The sequence below is a fragment of the Perna viridis genome, chromosome 13 (assembly GCF_037379345.1).
Source record: "Perna viridis isolate PV_CMFRI_1.1 ecotype Kerala chromosome 13, ASM3737934v1, whole genome shotgun sequence".
Classification (NCBI taxonomy): Eukaryota; Metazoa; Mollusca; class Bivalvia; order Mytilida; family Mytilidae; genus Perna; species Perna viridis.
Genome location: NC_142457.1, coordinates 16,318,595 through 16,339,915, shown reverse-complemented (window position 1 = coordinate 16,339,915; position 21,321 = coordinate 16,318,595). Strand labels below are relative to the sequence as shown.

The window sequence follows — 21,321 nt, the reverse complement described above, 5'->3', positions numbered from 1 at the left end:
CTTCATATTTTTTTTTGCAACAATAAAACTAATAATTTTTGAAAAAAAATGAATGATTGGTAGTAAGAAATAAAAACAAATTTTTCAAAATGCGCATACTTCCCAAATATGTTACTGGAAATAAATTGAAACAAAACCTGCAACATTGTATACTAACAATCCAGAAAGTAATTATTGAAGTTTTGTTCACGTGTACCACCAGAGTATACATTACACCTTCACACTTTCTTGTCAAACCATAGGTTTTTTTCCCTTTTTTTCGATACCATATTTACGTCTGTTATTCCAAATTATGGAATGTCATGACTGTCTTCTTATGTTCTTTGTTTAATGTATTGGTGTTTGAAGAATAGTTTCACATTAAGTAGTTCTTACATCATATTCTGTTGAATATACATTATGTTCACCAGTTCTGATATAATGCTCGATAGTTTTTTAATGTTATATTCTGGAGTTTTGACAGCGTGTCGAACTAATACACAACAGATGGATGATTAGTCTTGCTGTCTTTTTGAGAAGACATTGAACCAATAAAAGATTACATTGAATTCCAAGTTTTTTTTTTTATCAAACTACGATCCAAAACTGCAATCCTAAATTAAAAATATATTTCATCAACTTCTTGACTTAAAGATGAAGATAAGAGCATTGGAGCTTTTTTACAACAGAACTGAAAATCGCGATATCTGAGGCAATTGGATTTAAGACAAACTAAGGGATATTGTAGGCATTATCAAAATACTATATTACAAATCATTTCAACAAACTTATTAGACTGAAAAAGAGCTAATATTCAAAAAGGAGTACCGTTTCATACCCGTGGACCAACATAGTTTATTTGCAGGCATTAATTAGATAATTACATCAAATCCTGGACTAGAAAAAATGGAATCAAGACGAACTGCGTAAACGATGTATCGGCCAGTATAAACTAGAATTACTAAATATTAGAAAAACTAAATATAGGGAAAACAAGATGCCACGCTAAAAAACGAAAGCACATGCAATGTTAACCCCACAAGAAACCGGGATTGACATCGGGTGCACTGGAATGGTAACCATGTCACACTGCACCAGTGGCTCTTATTAATTTGGTATACGTTAAATTTGGCATGAGTTCGGGTAAAATAATGTATCTCCAAGAGACACTCTCAAGTGACGTTGGAGTCACAATGAGGTCCCACAAAATATGAATCGATTCATGTCTTGGCGATCACAATATTCTATGATGGAAGTAATGTTAATACATGTAATGTAGAAATACGGAAAATATCCAAACTAAGCAAGTTGACTGTCGATGATCATAAGTTTACTAAGATGATATTTTTTTTCATGTTTGGATAATTTTCACTTTCTGATACACTAAACATATCACTTATTTCTTTAACACTAAACTCTATTTCGATCAGCGATTCAAGTGCTTCTTTGGGAATACCAAAAAGTGCTTTTATTCTTAGTCAAATAAATGGTTTTAAAATGAACATACACAGTTGTTAATTCTATGTTTGCTCCTGCATGTACCCGTCAAACCTAAACGTGAACAATCTTGTAGCAACATCTTACGAATTAAGTAAGGTGTTTTTCATGTGAAATTGCCACTAGAGAACGTAAACCAATACGATTAAAACTTTCTTTTATTTCTTCCATTTTTTATTCCATTTCGTGTACGTGTCTATGGAGAAAACGTCTCTGTGTGCGGATTTATTTCGACAAATTCTGTTATCGACTTCGCGACATTAATACAGCATCATAATGAAACTACAAATGAACATGACTTTCATTGAAACGAGTGCAATACTAACGCTAACGAAATAAATAAATCACAGAATACAAAAAAAACCTTGACTAATTAAAATAATACAAAATTTACAGCAAATGATAAAGAATATACAGAGCATAACGTCGAAAGTATCGAGATTAATAAAATAATGATCTGAAAATAACATCTCAATTACCTGACATAACTTAAACACCACTATATATAATCAAGATACTGCATGCTTAAACAACCCACCAAGTGTAACAACCATCACCAGAAGACAGCAGTTGAGTTCCATACCAAATATCAGTTTCCTTTTTTTTTTTTTTTTTTTTTTTTTTTTTTTTTTTTTTTTTTTTTTTTTTTTTGTTTTCAAAGAAACGAGTCACCAAAGAGGTCCGACAGTTGTACTCATGCAGATTATACAGATAAATAAACATAAAACAATTTTAAGTTTTAGTCAACAGCACAAATCAAAAGCAGACGCACGTTTTTAAGCAATGAATTCCTTTCAAGACATCCTCCACTTACATACCATGTCATGTGACTGTGTACATCTTGTATTATGACTCAAAAGTAGAGTATGAATAAAATGCATGCACTTTAGCATATTGCAATCGTTGAATGGTCTAGGCGTTCCGAAGCATATTACAAGTTTCTATCTGATATATCAACGATTGTAGTATATTTCAGTACATGTATATCTTTGATGTTGTAGTTGATTCAAACGACATTTTTGTCAAGCTATACAAATTAGATTTAGTTTTTTAAGGAATTTTATAAATACGGCATTGTAAACGAATCAAGATTCTAAATATTATTTGAAGGTGGATACTTAATGTCCATCATCTCCTTGGATGTGATGCCAAATTGTTTGCATTTTATTATGATGTTGGCATCTTTTTTTGAAAGTGAAATAGAAAACTTAAACAATATTTCCTCTTTGAAAAAAAAATTGTTCAATATCATCAACACCCGTTTTATTATAATAAATGTAATTTTAAACGAACTCATTTCAAACAATTACAAATAGCATGATTGTTATCTTTTTTTTTTTTTTTTTAAAGTTTTCCGACTGTTGCATATCAAATATTGTTTACCACAATCTATGTTCATGATCAAAAAAGTTATGTTTCACAGAACTTGTATAGGCGAAACTTCCAATGCAATGCTATACGGGGGTCGGAAACAGGGTTTGGGGGTTGCGAATCGGATGGGGGGTTGGAATAGTGTATGGGGGAATGAGGATTGGGATAATTGAAAATGGGGTATGTGGTATAGTATGGTATAAATCGAAAGTTAATACCATTCAAAAACTATACATTGATACGTATATAACGGCTTTTTGTAGGTTGAAGACAATTAGTACCAAAAAGTAACATCTATCCATGTTTTAATCGATTGGTAAACATTTATAAAAGTTCTGTAATATTTTCAAAGCATGCCTATGTACCATTCGTCACTCTGTTTAATTTGGTACTTATAGTAAACAAAGCATCAATGTATGTAAACTTTCAATCAAACGCGTGGTTAGTTGTAGTCAGTTGGACATCTCGGTGATTGGGCTTACCATTTCCAGTTTTCAGTACTTCTTGTTTTTCCCCAATTTATTAGATTACATTCTGTCTGATATGAGTTTACTCCTTGTGATATGTGTTCAACATATCGAAATTTTCATTAAATGTCAGTAAATATAATTAGAGGCTTGATTATTTGCGATCTCAATGCATTTGGTTCAAATGCTGCTAATGACGGGTTTCTCCTTGAAATAAATGTAAAACAAATTACATAATACTATAATTCCGGTTCATCATACCCTGGACGTGAACACAATGAAACTAAGACGACCTGCATCAACAATGTATTGACCAGTATAAAACACAATTACACAAAAATTAAATATAGGGAAAACAAGAGGTTACAAGAAAACGATATCGGGTGACCTGGAAGGGAAACCATGTCCTGCTTCGCCAGTGGATTTCATTAATTGGATATGTGAATTGGATTTATAAAACTGGCCAAATTCTGCAATATTTATATGATAGGTACATTATTATTCGGGTATTACTGGGTCGATGTTACCTATTTTGACCATAGGTCTTACAAGGTATTCACAAACCCTAGCTACACATTTAAATGACCGAACGTTGCAATTATATTCAATCCGAAACCCCTAAATCGATGGTATTAAATAGAGGAATACGCAACTTAGGAAGCACCTCTGACTCTCACAATGGATTGCACTTAATCAACTTAGGAAGCACTTCTGATTCTCACAAAGGATCAACTAAGGACTCGTCATTACAATACGATTAACACTTATAAATTATTTGTCAGGGACAAAAGATACATACTGATATGCATTTGGGAAAATTTATTTCAAATTACCGATATATCATGTTGCCTTTTATAACTGCAGCATACTCCTACCATTAAGTGAGTGACTGAGAGCATATGGATAATGAAGTGAAATCTGTCTAATGCAAACTCTTAAATCAAAACGAAAACATGTCCACACTAAAGGATAGTATTTTGTTTACATATTAAGAATTACATTATTGGGTTACACTTCATCACATTTTGCTTACCTGATTATTAAAAGAACAAATGTAATTAAGCATATATAATGAGCGAGTATTGATGAGATAAGGCTATTTAACGGAACTAAAAGATTCAAAACTTGAATAAAGTGTTAAAAAAGTCCACGCATGTTTGTTATAATTGTGTATTAGGACTTTTGCTAAAACAGAAGCGTTACACGCCTTTAGCCGTTTCATGATCCATTTTACTTGCTATTTATCATCAGACGCAACTAAATGGTTTACGCTCCTATCCAGTTTAAGATTGTTAACTTTTTTTGCTTGAAACGGAAGGAAAATTAACCTAACCAGCATTTGAACGGTAATTTGAAAAGAATAACATTATTCAAGGATAACGACTAGACTCGAAAAAAAAACATACACAGTGAAGAACATGAAATTAGAAAAAAAACACTTACAATGAAACAAAAGTAAACTAGCAACCCATATTTTCATAAAGCTGGAACCATTGACAAGGTGTACCGGTAGTGTAAATGTCCTCAGAATTCACCTTAAATTGGGGAATTATATTTTAATATTCACTAGCGTGTAAGTATAAGAGTCCTTGATATAAATTGTAATGACAATGAATGGTTTGTCAATAACGCTATTTTTTCAATTAATTAATAGGTACTAATAATCGCTAATATTTGGCATTTTTGAGGTCATTAAATTAGTTTTGTACATGTATATTTCAAGAATATTGTATCATTGGCCTCAAATCATCATCAGTCCTACTAAATAGGTATTGAATATAAGGTTTTAGTATGAATATATGATATGAGTATCAGTGACAGTATACACATGTGATTCCTCTGATATCTGTCTATAGAAGATAAACAAAATACATGTATATTATATTAAATTAAAATATATATTGTATTAAAATCTTCATGGAGTTGTATTAAGATAATTAAAATCTATCGTGAAATAATTGAAAGCAGCAAAACCTTCTTGGTTCGAGTTTAAACTTTATCAGAGACTGGATTAACAGTTGATGAGGTAATGATATTAAACGTTATAATGCCGTACAATTGTTCCTGATTGCAAACTGGATCGATGTAAATACTGATATGTTTGATTTTTTTAATCAGTAATTTGGTATCCAGTATACTAGAGAATTCAGATTTGTTCCCTCTAGATATAGTAATGCCTACGAAGTCAATAGATGTGTATTAGACGTCGTTAGTGAACTATAATTACTGATTAAAAAAATCAAACATATCAGTATTTACATCGATCCAGTAACCATCCTTCAAGCGTTTAAAGAGGAAAGTATGATACACATCAGACTTAACAGTGATCCATTATACTCTTGAATAGTCGCTCAAGCTATTTGAGATCAAACTGATTGACACAGGTTTTTTCACTCAAGAAATAGGAATTGTGATTGATAATACAAAAACCACTGCTAGAAAAAAAACACTAAGATAAAATCGAATAACAATCTAAGGGAATTGAAATGAAGTTACATCTTACTGTCCATCTGTTAAAACATCATGTCATATACTAAGGAAGCACTGGCCAGTCATAATGAATGACCCAGACCCAAATCAGGTATTTACACGTCTATCGTGGCCTTCAAATAAGGTAGAAGCATACCGAATATCGTGGCCTTCAGATGAGGTAGAAGAATACCAAATATTTTGGCCTTCAGATGAGGTAGAAGCATACCGAGTATATTGACCTTCAGATAAGGTAGAAGCATACCGAATATCGTTACCTTCAGATGAAGTAGAAATATACCGAATATAGTTACCTCATCAGCTATTAAACTGAGTAATTTTAAACCCCTTTACGAAGGTCCTGCTGCTTTCTATAAGCAGTATAAATATTTCAAGATAAGCTTTCATTATCTTGAATCAACTAAATGATTTCGTGAAGATTTTCATACGCTATTTTGTTTTATACGATATATATTTATTGCTATATATACACTGTACATATAGCTTGTCTCTTCTATAGACAGATATCATAGGAATCCATGGTCACTCCAATTCATATCAAGGGCACTTATACTAGTGGTTCCTATGATATAATTGGAAAATTTGTTGTGAATTTATTTAAGGCTTGGGACTTATACTTGCTTATACGAAAAGGTGGTTAAGCATTCTCTGATGTTCTGGAAACACACAACAGGTTGCTCACAATATAGCAAGTTTTGTGGTATACAAAAATAGAGAAGCGAGTCGTTATCTTGGAGCACAGTAATGGATATGTATTTGTACTTATATTATATATGAAATGATAGCATATTGATATTATACTGTTCAACACATTCCTAAAAATGTACCATTAGAGTAATGTAAAAGCCAATTCCAAGGGGCTTTTTTTATTTACATACATGATGGGACATTTATTAGATCAAACTACATGATTTGGATGCTTATTAGGATATTCATTGAACATATTTTACAATAGTTGGTAATAATTAGAGTATATAAAGTGTATTGACTAATAAAATACAAATTTAAGTAAAAGATAGAGAATTATGAAAGAAATCTAGTAAGAGAACGCACGATTTTGCATAGGAATACGGAACAACAGTTCTAACATCGTTGGGAATTTTTCAGACCTTTCTATTTACATATCTTCTCTGTATCAACTTGATCCGATGGAGCAGTGAAGTGAATAGAGTCGTCACATTCTGAGACGTTTGTATGTATGTATATATATATATATATATATATATATATATATATTTCTTAACTCTCGCAGTTAATGCATTCAAATTGGAAAGACATTCAAAAACATCCCAAGCTCTTTCCGGGGGCCCCGGTCCTGGCATTCCGTAGATCGAGGAGCCTAAGATATGCCCTAGTAAAGGCAGAGATTTCATCTCAGTCTAAACAAAATACAACAGGCCAGTGTCGACCATGTGGAGATAAGAGATGTAGGACCTGTACCCAGATGCTGCACACCAAAACTTTTAAAAGCTACTGCACTGGAAAGGAATTTGCCATTTTTTGCGACGTAACTTGCAAAACCGAAAATACAATATACCTTCTCCAGTGCCGATGTGGTATGCAGTACGTTGGCGAAACAGAACAACCTTTCAACAGGCGTATGAATGGTCATCGCAGTGACTACAAATGCAAACCAGACCTCCCTCTGAGTCGCCATCTTAGATCTGCCGGACACACCCAGGAGGATCTTCACAACATTGTTGTGACGATCATAGAACATAATAAAAACTGGTCAAAATGTAAATGGGTATCTCGGGAAAGCTTTTGGATGAAGAAATTGCAAACAACTTCTCCAGATAGAATTAACGAGAAAAAAATGATTTATTTTTAGGTCTTGGATCTAAGGCTGGTACAGCACTACTTGCTATACATCAATACGCCCTATTACTATATTTGAACTTTTTATTTTTTTAAATTGTCTTCCACAGTTAATTGTAACTTTGATAAAAAGACCCTCTTTGTTATTTTCACTCAGGCTCCTCATCAGTTGCTTATGTGAGCCTTTGACAAAGGTACAATCACCCACAGCGCACGCTATTCAGCTTCTGAATCTGTTTTGATCTTGAACTTTGTGAGTTTTATGCTCGTTAAGTTTTGTGAGTTTTATGCTCGTTAAGTTTTGTGAGTTTTATGCTCATATAGTTTTATGAGTTTTATGCTGAGGAAGGATATTTGTTATCCGAAATATTCAATTTAAATTTTACCATCTTCTGGTGATGTGAAACATATTTAGACGTTTATATATATATATATATATAAAGCGGAAAGTTTGATTAGTTAAGTTTTTGTATAATGATTGAAAAGCGTCTTTATGGTATGGCTTCTTAAGTACTGACAAACGTAGCGTTTGTACTCTCCCAAGAACAAGTCAAAACCACACCTGTTTCAAGTATTATTCAAACAATACTCTGTCCTTATTCAGTATAGATCGTAAAAAAAGACGTGGACAATTTAACATAAAAAGATCCACCGGTTCGATTATTTAGTTTTTTGTATGATTATTGAAAAGTATGCTCGCAATACGGCACCTTGTGATTAAGTGCAGATATTTGTAAAAATCAGGCAAAATGAGTAAAATCTGAAACACGCATGTCAAAACCTCACCAATCTCATAATGTAATTTCACTCAAGGATGCTTTCTCTTTTCAAACAAAAAAAAAAACAAAAAAAAAAAAAAAAACATGATTTGGTCTCTGCATCATTTGATTTGCTCGTAATTTTTCAATAGAATGGCAGAAAAACAAGGTCTTTGACAGTTATCTGCCCTTACAGTGGATTTCAATGAAATTATATCTAAATGCACATGATACGGAAAATCTTGTTATTTTCCTTGATTCTGATTATGTAAATATTCATATTACACTATCAAAATGATGTTTTTATACCAAGCTTCACCCACTACCTGATTCTTACAAAGACTAAAACTTAAATAAAAATCTGACAAACGCTGCGTTTGCACTCTCCAAAAATCGAATTAAAACGACACCGATTTCAAATATTATTCAAGCAAGGGACTGTCTTACTATACTATAGTTCAGCAGAGAAGAGGTGGACAATTTGAAAAAAATGCGTACTTTGTACTTCGTAACTGATATCGGATATCGAACAGTTACCTAATGATATGCAAATTCTGCTAAGATTACTTCGGTACTTGTTTACTTCATCGTTCTTTAACTTTTTGCCGATCGTATTATTTATGATTTAAATAGTTTCCACATGTGTGCTTGAATCAAAATAAGCCGAGATTACTGCATAATTGACTTATTTGTCAGGAAGACACATTTAACTTTACAACATGCGCACGATAACAGATACCAGATGTAGATTGGATGCATCATTAGGGGTCCGTATCAACGTGGAAGTGAAACAACAGAAAAATACCATGGCAATTTATATTCTATAGTCACAAGTGCATTATCATATATAAATCTAAATATTATCAATAAAGTACATTTAACAGGTTTGTCAAAATCTATAGGAAATACGTTACTATTTATCTAAGTAAACGGGATATTCATTACTTGTTAAGAACTAAATTTGATTTTTTTCTTATTTCATTCCCGACGTTCAAAGAATCCTTCTTAACACCATTTACTGAATCATTAATCCAAACTCAAAAAAATACATTCGTTGAAGTAGAAAAGATTACCAGACTTACTGATTGCAGGCGGGACAGCCTACATGATCACCATATACTACCCATTTCGAATAGTTGATCTAACAGCAATTGAAATGAATATAATTCATGAAATTTTATAATAATTTAGGATGCTGTTATTCGTTATTCGATCATTAATCTTATAGCCTAAAGAACAAGAATGATATGAACATCTGCAATGTTATCTTAATTTTGAACTTTGTGCTCAATACAAGCCTTATCACTCTTCCTTTAAACAAGCACTACCTTTAAATAAAGAAAGCCGACGCAAAAGCGTTTGCTCTTTTTACTTATAATTTTCGCCAGGACATAACACATTACATGCAATTTTCAATTTTCGACACAGTTTTTTTTTCGAACGCCTCTAAGTTAGCAGTATTTGGCTAATCGGAAAACAGAATTTTGATCAGGGGACTTACTTTCCATTGAAGAGCGTCTACAAGGTCAAAATGGGTAAAAAGCGAAACTATACCGACAGCGTCGGAAAAATGATAGTATAGATTTGCTCAGTATCAATTCCGGTCAGCAAGAGAACACAATGTGAATTTTAATGAGAGCGGTTTACCATTTGATGTTGCATAATGGATATAGAAGTAGTGAGACAGTGTTGTTTAATTCCGTTCACGTGCAATAAGCAAATCTCAATTTTAAAATACAATGAACTAAATAGACTAAATACAAAACATAATTTATGATATAAATACGTGACTGTTTCTTTTCGTTTGAAAAATACTACAATATACATGCCTAACCAAGATTTTAGTTTTAATTTACCGCTAATTACATTCGGTTAACTCCCTAAGCTACATGTATTAGATGTGTCTAAAAACCAATGTTAGTAGACGTAACCTGAATTGTGTAATGTTTACAAGTACTTGCAGGCACCAAAGTGATCTATTTATATATAAATTACATGTTTAAATATTCGTTATAAATGTAAATGCGCCTAAGAGATAATTGATATGTTTATTCTGTATTCGTTTTGTTTTAACAAAAGAAAACAATACAGTCCCTGAATACAAATACCCTTTAAATACTGCAAATGCGGGTATGTTGTACACGTGTTTCAAGGATTGACCTCTCAGTAGCGGTATTACCAATTTTACGGTACAGTTTTATTGGTCGGCGATTGGTCGATTTCGTATGAATTGTTTATAATGTTTAAATGACTGCCTCGATTTTAAATAAATTTTCTTTAAGTGTAATTAGAGTTTACGTCAATTTGATATTTGTGGTGTAATTAATATACATCTGTAAATAGTATAGCAGTAGACTTTGTCAGTATCATGCAAATTCTGTAAAATATGATACACCCCAAAATCTACACATATTTATTTTTGTTAAGAAGTTACTCTGTGAGTCTATATGATGAAATGTATTATCATTCACTCAAATTTGTCTGCTTTTATGAGATTATCCTTATTGAAAAACCAACAGTTTCTTGTGTTTGTAAGTGTCATTTACAGAGTTATCTTTCTTAATGTTAAATTCAAAAGTACATTCTATATATATAATTTATTTCCTAAGAACATAGGTTGTATGAAAATCCACATTTTATTTTCTGTTCACTATAACATTTTGAATAGAATATCAAAAACTAAAAATATGTAAGTTTTCCAACCATAAATCATATTTTGCACGGTCCTTAGCTGAAATACTGCTTAAAATTTAAAATAAATACACTTCGATTAAAAATGAATTATATTCCATTTGATATGAGTTATGCTTCCTTTTATTACATTGTATGTATTATTTTTATTATTTTATTTTTGTTGTTGTGAGTGTGTGTGTGTTTTCCATGTCTAGTCTTTGTTGCTGGGCCCCGTGCAGGTCCGGGTGTTAAAAGAATAGGCCTGCAGCAGCCCTAAGCTTGTCGTATAAGGCGACTAAATAGTGCTCAGAAATCTAGTCGGGGGCTAGGCGCTCTGCCCACAGAGCAACTGGGATGTGTGCCCCAGGTGGTGGAATGGGGTACCCCTGGCGTGTTACATGCTGGGGTTGTCAGGCTATAATACGGAAAACCTGACCGCAAACCATAGTGGTGCACCGTGTTGGGAAAGATGCCACGTTCCTCGCACGTTAAAGAACTCTGCTGTGGTATTCGATAGGAGTAGGAACCTTTGCGCTCCGCCACATGAAGCTAAATTGCCCGACCTTCCCCATCCCCTCTTTTTCCAGTGGCAATCAAAATTTGTCGACCCTATTATCCTTGTGACCCATCCTGTTTTTTCATTTCATGTTCATTTTATCATCCATTTCATGTTCATTGTCTGAATATAGCTGAAATATTGCTGCTCGGACGTTAAACCCCAACAAACAAACAAACTTTGTTGCTGGATTACATTTTTTGACGTCCGCTAGACTCTTGTTTCGCTTGATTAGTCTTTTGATTCAAAATGAATATGCTAAGTTAAAACATATTTTCCGTATCAAACTAAGAAAACTATTCTTAAATAAACACTAGTAATCTTCGATTTGAAAAAAAAAAGAATTTCCGGGTTTGTGATAAACAAACAAAATCGATTTTGTACATGTAGTTTAGTCTATATGTTTTTCTTTATTAAATGCAGACGTAGTGTATGCATAGCAATTATGTTGATGGTACATTGATATGGATGAAACCCAATTCTAATTCTTTCAGTTATTTGCAGGGTGTTATTGCATAATCGGAACTCTCAGTTACTGCTTACTTATATTCTCATCGGAATGTATGTTTACTTCATAAGCAACATTTACGATATCATAAATTCTTAACTGCTCCGCATTGTTCCTGATTAAACTAAAGTACTAGTATGGGGTTAATTCATTCTATGATAAACGGGTAGGTTTGGTATAAGGCATGGAGTTGGGTTAGAGGTTTGTTATTATTGTTCCAAGCTTCATGCAGAAACGTTCGTTCCGTCTCTAACTAACCGCTGCAGAAAAGCCATTCGAAATTCTCTGACACTTTTTAAACAAAAAGTCTTATGACAATTGAAAACGTCACGTAAAATCATTCACTTTTTCCTGACTTTGCAAGATTCTTGCATTCTCTTAGGGGACTAACTGCAGCGTATAGAATGAATTTCGAACGTCAGACGCTGTTCGGACCTTGGTATGGGTGTAAATCCATTATACGATATATTGGCAGATTGGGTATGGGGCTTGAGGTCGATTAAAAGGTTTGTTATTACATTTCTAGTTATACTGTCGATACCGGAAGTTATGAAGAAGGTAATGACATCTGACGACCTAACTGCATTTTATTGTTAAATTCTAGGATCTCGAAACGCTGCATTACAATGCTAAATCTTCTATTCATTGCTTTACTTAACACTTTTACCATGTTGAAATACATATACTGTCGAACCTCACTCGCTCGAATTCGGATGACTGGAACACACGGGATATCTCGAGCACAATTCAAGGTATCAAAATTTCTCCTATATAATCAATATAATTAACCTTGGATTTCTCGAAATTCGATATCTCGACCACTCAAACTGACTAGTCGGTCCGTTCGGTCATAAATCTTAAAGAATAACCCTAACAAACTCCAACTGGTTAGTCATTTTGTCAGCTTGGGTAATAAAAGGTGTGAAAAACTCAAACCCTACCATTAGTTAGTGTAATTTTTGTTAATTGCAGGTAACGTCATCACTAATTAGGAAGTTTTGAGCTTCACATAGTATTGAATGAAGTTCGAGAATGTTCCGAAGTCGGTATGATGATATCATCAAAGAAAATCAGATGAAAACAAATTATTGGCCGAGGAACACGAACTCTGAACATTTTTAAAGGCAAAGAGTAATCAAGGGAACCAAGGTTATAGCGTTAATCAAAAGAATGTAATCCAGGGACAAAGACCAGATATGGAAAACAGGCATACACTAAAAAAGAACATAAAGTAACTAAAATCATACATACAAAGTAACAAAAGAAAATGAGCAACTCGGACTCCAATAAAAACTGGGAGCACACAGCAATTTTGTCCACAAGTCCACATAATCTTCCGAAAGCGAAAAAAAAAAGATCCACGAACTAACAAAACTTCGTAGAAAGTAACCAATTTCTAACGATAAAGTCGAAACTCGAGCGCATTTCAATGGTCCCTTGGAGTTTGAGCTACCGAGGTTTGACTGTATTGTAAATGTATTATCCGTATTTTACACAGAAAGATGTTTTACTTTTAACACTGAACTCAACGTTCTGTAAAGGAAACTAAGTTTTCATGCACTTGAATGATAGTTTATAGCCAATTTTCGTGATAAATATCTGGCGGGACTTACATGTCCTACTGAAGTTGTAATTCAAGAAGGGAAGAATAGGAAAACTGGCTATGATTTACTTTTGTTTAGACAATCATATCTAATAATTTACAAAACACAGTTTGGCAAATTATTAATACCAAATTAAAAATAAATTTGATAATATAAAAAACTAGGGCAAAAATGCAACAGGATTCTATGTGGAATATGGATTTTTCCTCTTTCTCCTACCCCGGATTTAGCTTCTTATGAGCTGCTCGGTGGTGTTTCTGGAAAGGAAAGGGACGCTGAGCATATCGAAGCACCTGGCATTCACTATGTATGAAGCATTGCAATAGTTACAATGCACATGTGCATAAATGTGTGATATATACAAGAAAGGTATTCAATATAATATAACACAAATTGCCGGCAGCAGAGGGTGATACACCGGGTAACATACGAAGCAATACAGTGAATACTTGCAAGTTACAAGTAAAAATTATCAAAGTACTTTGAGTTTAAGAAATAAAAACCTATATGGGGCGTTTTAACATTTTATATGTTTACAAGCACATACAACCGCCTTTGCTTCATCAACAATCTACAAAAAAAAAAAAAAAGCAAACAGACAGACAAACAAACAAAAAATAATAATACACCACACGTATATCTTTTTCAAACATGACACTTATTGGTATAAGTGAAAACATAATTATTTATATACTTTTTTTCATTTTCAAACGTCACACCAAATGTAATTTTACCAACCATATTTTGTAATGTACTTTAGCACAGAAAACTACTAACCATGTTTATATGCTGTGCCATTAATTTGACATGTGTATGAATTTTTTAAAAAATCACCAAATACTAGGAAGAATACCTCATAAATCGCTGTCATCTTTCTATTGGGCAAACCTGTAACCCAGTATTTCTAATTTTAGAAAAAAAACTTGGACAAATATTATTTGAACCATGAGAGAAGAAGATCTATTGAAACATACAGCATTTATAAATAGTATGCTAAACCCAACTTTCTTCTATAAATCTATGTTTTGAAGAATCCATTATCGCCACTTAATTATGTTCTGTTCCATAAAATCGGATGTACACCCTTATTTAACTCTTATGTGATAAGGCCACACTTGTTTCAAGCATCAACCGTGTTCTGGTTTGATACATTGCACTTTTCTTTCGCATTACAGTCTTAATGTTCTCTAGTTTATCACTCTAAATATCAATAACATGAAACCGTTGATGAAACAAATCATGAACATGTGCACTGCATTGTAAAAATGATGCAAGGTTTTATATTTACTTAACATACATCGTACACTATGATACATTGGTGAAAGTCAATATTTTTTATTGCATACTCGGAGGTGGTTTCTCGTATCAAATGAATATTTTCCTAACAGAATTATATCATAATGTAATTAGATTAAATATATAATAGAAAAACAAAACATCTGTCTTGCACTTGACATTACGCGCTGTTTATTCGGTGCATGAAAGCGTTGACTGCAACACGTTTTCAATAGCGCTTTATTTCAAAATGTCAATACTTTGATACGCCAATTCTTGTAATTACATTCATGTTTTTTTGTATACATTTTTTTTTATTTTGTTTTTGTTTTTTTTTTTTATTTCATTTCCGTTTTATTTCAAGAAATACAAAGAACAAAGATAACACATTGTAGCTCGAATATGTGTTTCCTCGACTCATGTAACAACGTGTATAAAGAAGAAAACCCAATGAGTTTAGAGTGATGATATGCTCATTAAAAGTAATTATTTTAATTTTCTATTTACTGAAAATACCGATATAAACGTTATAAACGTAATTAATTGTTTTGCTCGTATTTTTTTCCATTTATATCACGCAATTATTTGTATGTAGAGTGATTTTATGGCGTACACCTGAACTTTATTTGAGAAAGGATACAATAAATTGAGATTTAACAATTGTCAATTTAACATTTTACCAATTTTATGGTCGTCATCATAAACTCGTGGATTGTTACGTATCCATCTGCGCCATGAAAACTTATTTGTTCAGCGTGTTTTCTTTCCCTCCTTCGTTTGCCACGGACTTGACTTTTTATGAGCAACTCGGCGGTTGTTTTTTTTAGAAAAGCAGAGGACGCTTACCCTATCGGTGCACCTGGTCCATGCTCCCAGTTTTTGTGGGGTCCGAGTTGCTCATTTGTTTTTATTACTTTGTATGTATGATTTTAGTTACATTATGTTAGCGGATAGAGTCGTTACATTCTGAGACGTTGTATATATATATATATACATACATACATACATACATACAAATGTCTCAGAATGTAACGACTCTATTCGCTACACCGCTCCATCAGATCAAATTGATACAGGGAAGATAACGTAAACGTATAGAAAGGTCTGAAAAATTGCCATGCAAATTTTTGGTCATTCCCTCCGCGGGTCTCGAACTCGTACCGCTGTGACATCTATGGTAACACCAGCTGCACAAAGACCAGCGCCCTAGACCACTCGACCAGCTAGGCTATATAAAACTATAGCTTTCGCAGGCCAGGTCATTCCTCCTCAATAGATTAATCATATTAAATTTGGACGTTTCACTTTTTTACATTACAATATCAAAGCATAAAATAGATTTAGGACACAAAGAAAGTGTTAAAATGTTGTAATTTTAATACGAGTCATTCATTCTCCCTTCAAATTTATATAAAATATTGATAATCTTAGCACTTGTTGTTTTCAGTCTTACGTTCCAACTTTGATATGAAAGAATCTTTTGTCTCTAACTTAATCAAGTCGTTAAAGTCGCCGAAATAGTAAGCAAAAACAAACGCAACATCAATTGTTTACTTCATTTAAAAGATCGATTAAAGCAAATATAATATCAACGTGTAATCTAAGGAACCTAGAGTATTGGTAATACAAGTATAAAAGTTGACAAATCATAAGTTTATATGTTGCTGTATTTTAATAATAATCTTGGATCGAGGGTTTCAAAAAGATCTTTCGAATATTTGAGGATCCAACAGGTGCCGAATAGGACCGGAGACCCCCCTAAACAGCTGTGACTACAGAAGTTAAAGGTTTTGAAATACGTTGGGTGGTACATTTCGCAGATGCAAATATGAGGCGTTTTTTTTGTGTAGATTCATGTGGCTTTCAGGAATCCAGTACCACTGACACAGACCCGTAAAAAGCTCCGAAAGGAACTAATTATCGACTGGATCCACTTAATTGTTGCCTGAAAAATGTCATTATCCGATTTTCACCTTCATTCAAAAGCTTAGTAATAGCATTTTGGCAGGAGTATTTACATACATGTTTTATGTAAATGCAATTGAGAACCACACTGTTCTCGGAAAACATTTCTAACATCAATAAAATCAAAATCCAATAATAAATAGAGGGGGTCAAAACATCACGGCCAAATATTAACGGAAATGACGTCAATGGTGGACAATTCGGCCCCCATACAATTCGGGCCATTGCTGTTCGGAGAGAGTAGTACATGCAGGACAGTTCAAACTCTATAACGGCAGGATTTATAACTAATTGGAAACTAACTGGAATAACAATGAAAAGTGGTACGTTTCTTTGCAGTGATTAGATCTTCAATCTCTCGTGTTACACCATACATTATAGGGGATATTTTCTAATAAATGCAAAATGTGGGTAAAAGATATGACCTGGATTTTTTTTATTGGGAGTTGCATTAACAAATAAATCACTTAAGGAGGTAGACCTAGGGAAAGGAACATAACTATTGAAATCAGTGATATGTTTGAATCATATTTCACCAAATTCTATCGAGCTTTCGTTTGAAACAGGATGAAATCAATCCAAGTTACTTTGATGCTTACATGAGATTGATGTCTAATGCTGAATACTAACGTTCCAATTATTTGTAAGAGTTGTGGCCCTTACCCTCGGTCTACCTTCTTAAATGAAAAAAAATAAAATAAAATGAAAGTGCTTAGAATATCGTAAATTTCAATCTTCACCATGGTGTCATACTTTATATAAATATATATAAATAAACGTGGTATATCAAAGGTAAAAACATAAAACTACATGCTGTGTAAAAAAAAAAAACTAGAATATATGGTAAGGTTAAAAAACTATTGTTTCACAATATATTAATCGATTCGTTCCATTTTGCATATTTAAAAAAAATAAATACACTGTTTGTTAACGTTCTTTGTCATCTTATTTTCATATTACAAAAGAAACCTGAAGTTTCGTTCGCGTTTGTGACATCACGTTTTTTTTCTGTTTGACAAGATACGGTTCAATATTTAATCAAGTTGTGCATGATATTCGTTTATATTCCACTATACTGGCATACACCCTACTTCATATATATCAACACATTGGTGTTTAATGAACAATGAACAATGTTTTTTTTTCTTTTGGAATACAAAATTGAAAATTACATTGTTTAAACAATTGCGTCTAGCTGCTTATAAAATAACAAAGTAAATTTTTTTTTTCAAGACATGATAGTTAAATAGTGCATTAAACATGAAATTTAAATTTTGCTTGAAACAAAGATAATGGATAAATTAAATGGTGCATGTTGAACAATGTGGGGAGCCCTTTCTTTAATTTCTGAAATGAACTACATTTAAATAAAATTCAGATCTCCAAATTATTACCTAAAACATCATAGATTTCAACAACTTTCTATAATGGCGATATGAGGAAATCAAATATAACACCATTCTTTGTCAAGGTTAAACATGTCACTACAGCGGAAAACATTTCTGTTTTCAAAAAAGCTATCAAGAAACCAGGATATTCCTATTTTTGCCATGTTATGTTCCGTATCTCAACCAAGGTATTATAATAAACGCAGAGTTTTCTGACGTCACATTAAGATTGTTTTTGACGGTATTAAAATACAAATGAATTTCAACAAGCATGACATTTGTATTGGTGTATTAATCACAAAAGTACAATGTTTAAAAAAAACACTTACAGACAAGGAAACATCAAGGACCTTCGAAAATATATATCAATATTCTCAAACTTTGCACTCTTGTAGTTTTGTATTCGAAATACCTTTTATCTACGCGACTCCTAATCAGAGCTACCGCGCTAGTCTTTTTATTTCTTCTACCTTTTCTGACATGACCCAGTATTTTGTGGAAGTGGCCTCAATGACGTAAAAACTCAGAAAACCTTGAATAAACAAATCGAAATTATATCCAAGCAAGATACTGTAAAACAAAATCTTTTATCTGTTTAATTATGATTAATTATGATTCAAACACTGGAAACTAAACACATATTTAAAACCGAACAAATTTTAAATCCCCAAAAGCATTTGATTATGGAAGGTTTCACTGTTTCAATATATCACTGGTTATTTTTCATTAGCACATTTTTGAGTCATACAAATTATTACAAGTGATAATATGTCTCAAGCAAAAATGCAAAAGTCTCTAAAACCGGCAAATTGTCGGATTCTGTGACATTCTGAAGCCGTCATTGAATGTAGAATGCAATGTTTACCCTAGAAATCAATTTGCATTGAAATCTAACATTCTTGATATTTGGCCGATTTAGGCGGAATTAAAAAATAACCGCTGCTTTCAGGCAAAATCTGAAGCCGCCATTTAATTAAAAATACCATATTTACCCTAGAAATAAATTTTCATTTTAATCATACAAAGCTGAATTTTTGTCGATTTTGGCGTTTTTTTTCAAAATAATGACGGCGTTTTAAAATAAAAACACCCCTTGATGTCAGCAAGTCAACAACAGCTATTTGAGTAAGTTTCATATAATTAAATAGTTCCACTAATTTTATTTTTTTTCTCAATTTTCCGGATTTTGTTTTTGCGGCTATTTTGAAATTAAAATTCCGGAGGTCGCGTTCAGGCCCCTGGGCATGCTAATTTTTTTTTGCCAAGTTTGGTATAAATTAAATAAACGGTCTTTGAAAAATCGCCTAGACATCTTTACTTGCAGAAGAAGAAGTAAAAACACAATATTTTGTCATATGAATGAATATTAGATCGAACTTAAAGTGACAAAAATAACACAATTGATTTAAGTAAACATAAAGTGAAAACCCATAAGCTTAATATACCGTGTTTTTTGTTCTGAAAAATATGGCGCGGATCCAAGATTGGCGTTCCAGTGTACGCACCCCCCTAAATCGGTAAGGAAAAAAATATTCACCGCAAGTTTCACCCCATAATAATTTTTTGCCTTGCTTTGCATGGCATTTAATTCAATTAACGCCCCCCAAACTCAAATTCTGGATCTACCCCGTAATATATGCATTATATAACTGCCAAATTATTTTATTTAACTTACATTACTACTGTAGACTTAGTTCCAACTCAACGTGTTCACTGACGATGTCTGACTAGAGTCTGTTACAATACTACAATAATAAAAACACACATCTATGAGTTCTAGGAAACACGCCGAATGGTGTTTTACAGTTTAATTTCTATTGATACGAGTAAATAGGGATGATTATTGTTCAACTGCTATTTTCTAATAACAATTCACTGTTATCAGCGTTCAATGTTCTCTACTAAATAAGTATCATTAATGTCATTAATGCTTAATTACTTAGATTACATCATATACGATCTACAAGGAAGGGCAGTTGAAGCCAATATAAAATTATAAAGTGTAGTAATATTTAATTGTAATGCACCTATTGAATGGCATATATGTCTAATTAACACACTATACCTCCCCCATTTCCCATTTTCCCACCCAATATGCCATATATTGAAGTATTGGACGTTTAACTCAGACCAGTTTGTATATGCAATATATTCTTTTATTTATTGCTATGAAGATTACTTCAAATAGTTGGACACAGTTATCCACTTGGGTATAATTCTATTACCAGTAGAAAATAAAAGGTGTTTACAATGTGCATATAATAATGCGTATATTGTTCAATGTAATGCATATCGCACGAATAACTTATACACGATGTAATATTTAAAAGACGAATATTGCATGCATTTCTACGTCGTGTTGAAATGTTATGTATTATTGCTTTTATGGGGAAATCAATGACAAAAATTGCAAAGCTTTATTTTTTGTGTTTTGTTTTGTTTTGTCTGTTCTGTTCTGATTTTGATTTTGACTTGTTTCGTTTTGTTGTGTTGTGTGTTTAGTTCATAGATAAACTTTTGATTTTCTCCCTAAAGTCATGAAAATTGGACATACATGGACATATTGCATTGGAAATATCTTAGCCATTAGTTGGTTGTTATTCAAATTATTTCATTTTATTAGCAAAACCAATTAGAAAAAATAAATATTTAAGGAAGTTTTGGAAATGTATCGACTTTTAGGCAATATTTTTAACAATAGTATGTTTAATTTGATATTATTTTTTGTTCATTTCAACAAAATATTTTCCCGTATTTTTTTTCGCGCACACACATACACCTAAAAACTAAAACACAAAAAACCTAAACTTATAACTTAGTTCAAATCAACCTTGCTACTTCTTTTGAAGAAAATGTAATTTTTAGTGCCGACATGAAGTGATGTGTTTTTAAAGGACAAATCTCAGTCTTCTTTGTTATTTTATCAACTATAGTTAATCAAAGAATGACAGTGATTTACTTCCATCGATCCT

At 32.5% G+C, this 21,321-nt stretch overlaps 1 protein-coding gene across 7 annotated transcripts in view; it reads right to left on the bottom strand.

Moving 5' to 3' along the window:
- Window positions 1-20,185, bottom strand: part of LOC148599742 (arg8-vasotocin receptor-like) — a 76,278-nt gene extending 56,093 nt beyond the window's left edge. For 4 of the 7 annotated variants that reach the window (XM_088558668.1, XM_088558670.1, XM_088558667.1 and 1 more), the window contains exons 1-2: window positions 20,025-20,185; window positions 18,762-18,881 (exon numbers count right to left, since the gene is read on the bottom strand). The gene's annotated coding sequence lies outside the window, so the exon portion shown is untranslated. The remainder of the gene's footprint in view (window positions 1-18,761; window positions 18,882-20,024) is intronic. The other 3 variants (XM_088558669.1, XM_088558673.1, XM_088558672.1) reach the window with 1 other exon arrangement.
- Window positions 20,186-21,321: the final 1,136 nt, after the last annotated feature.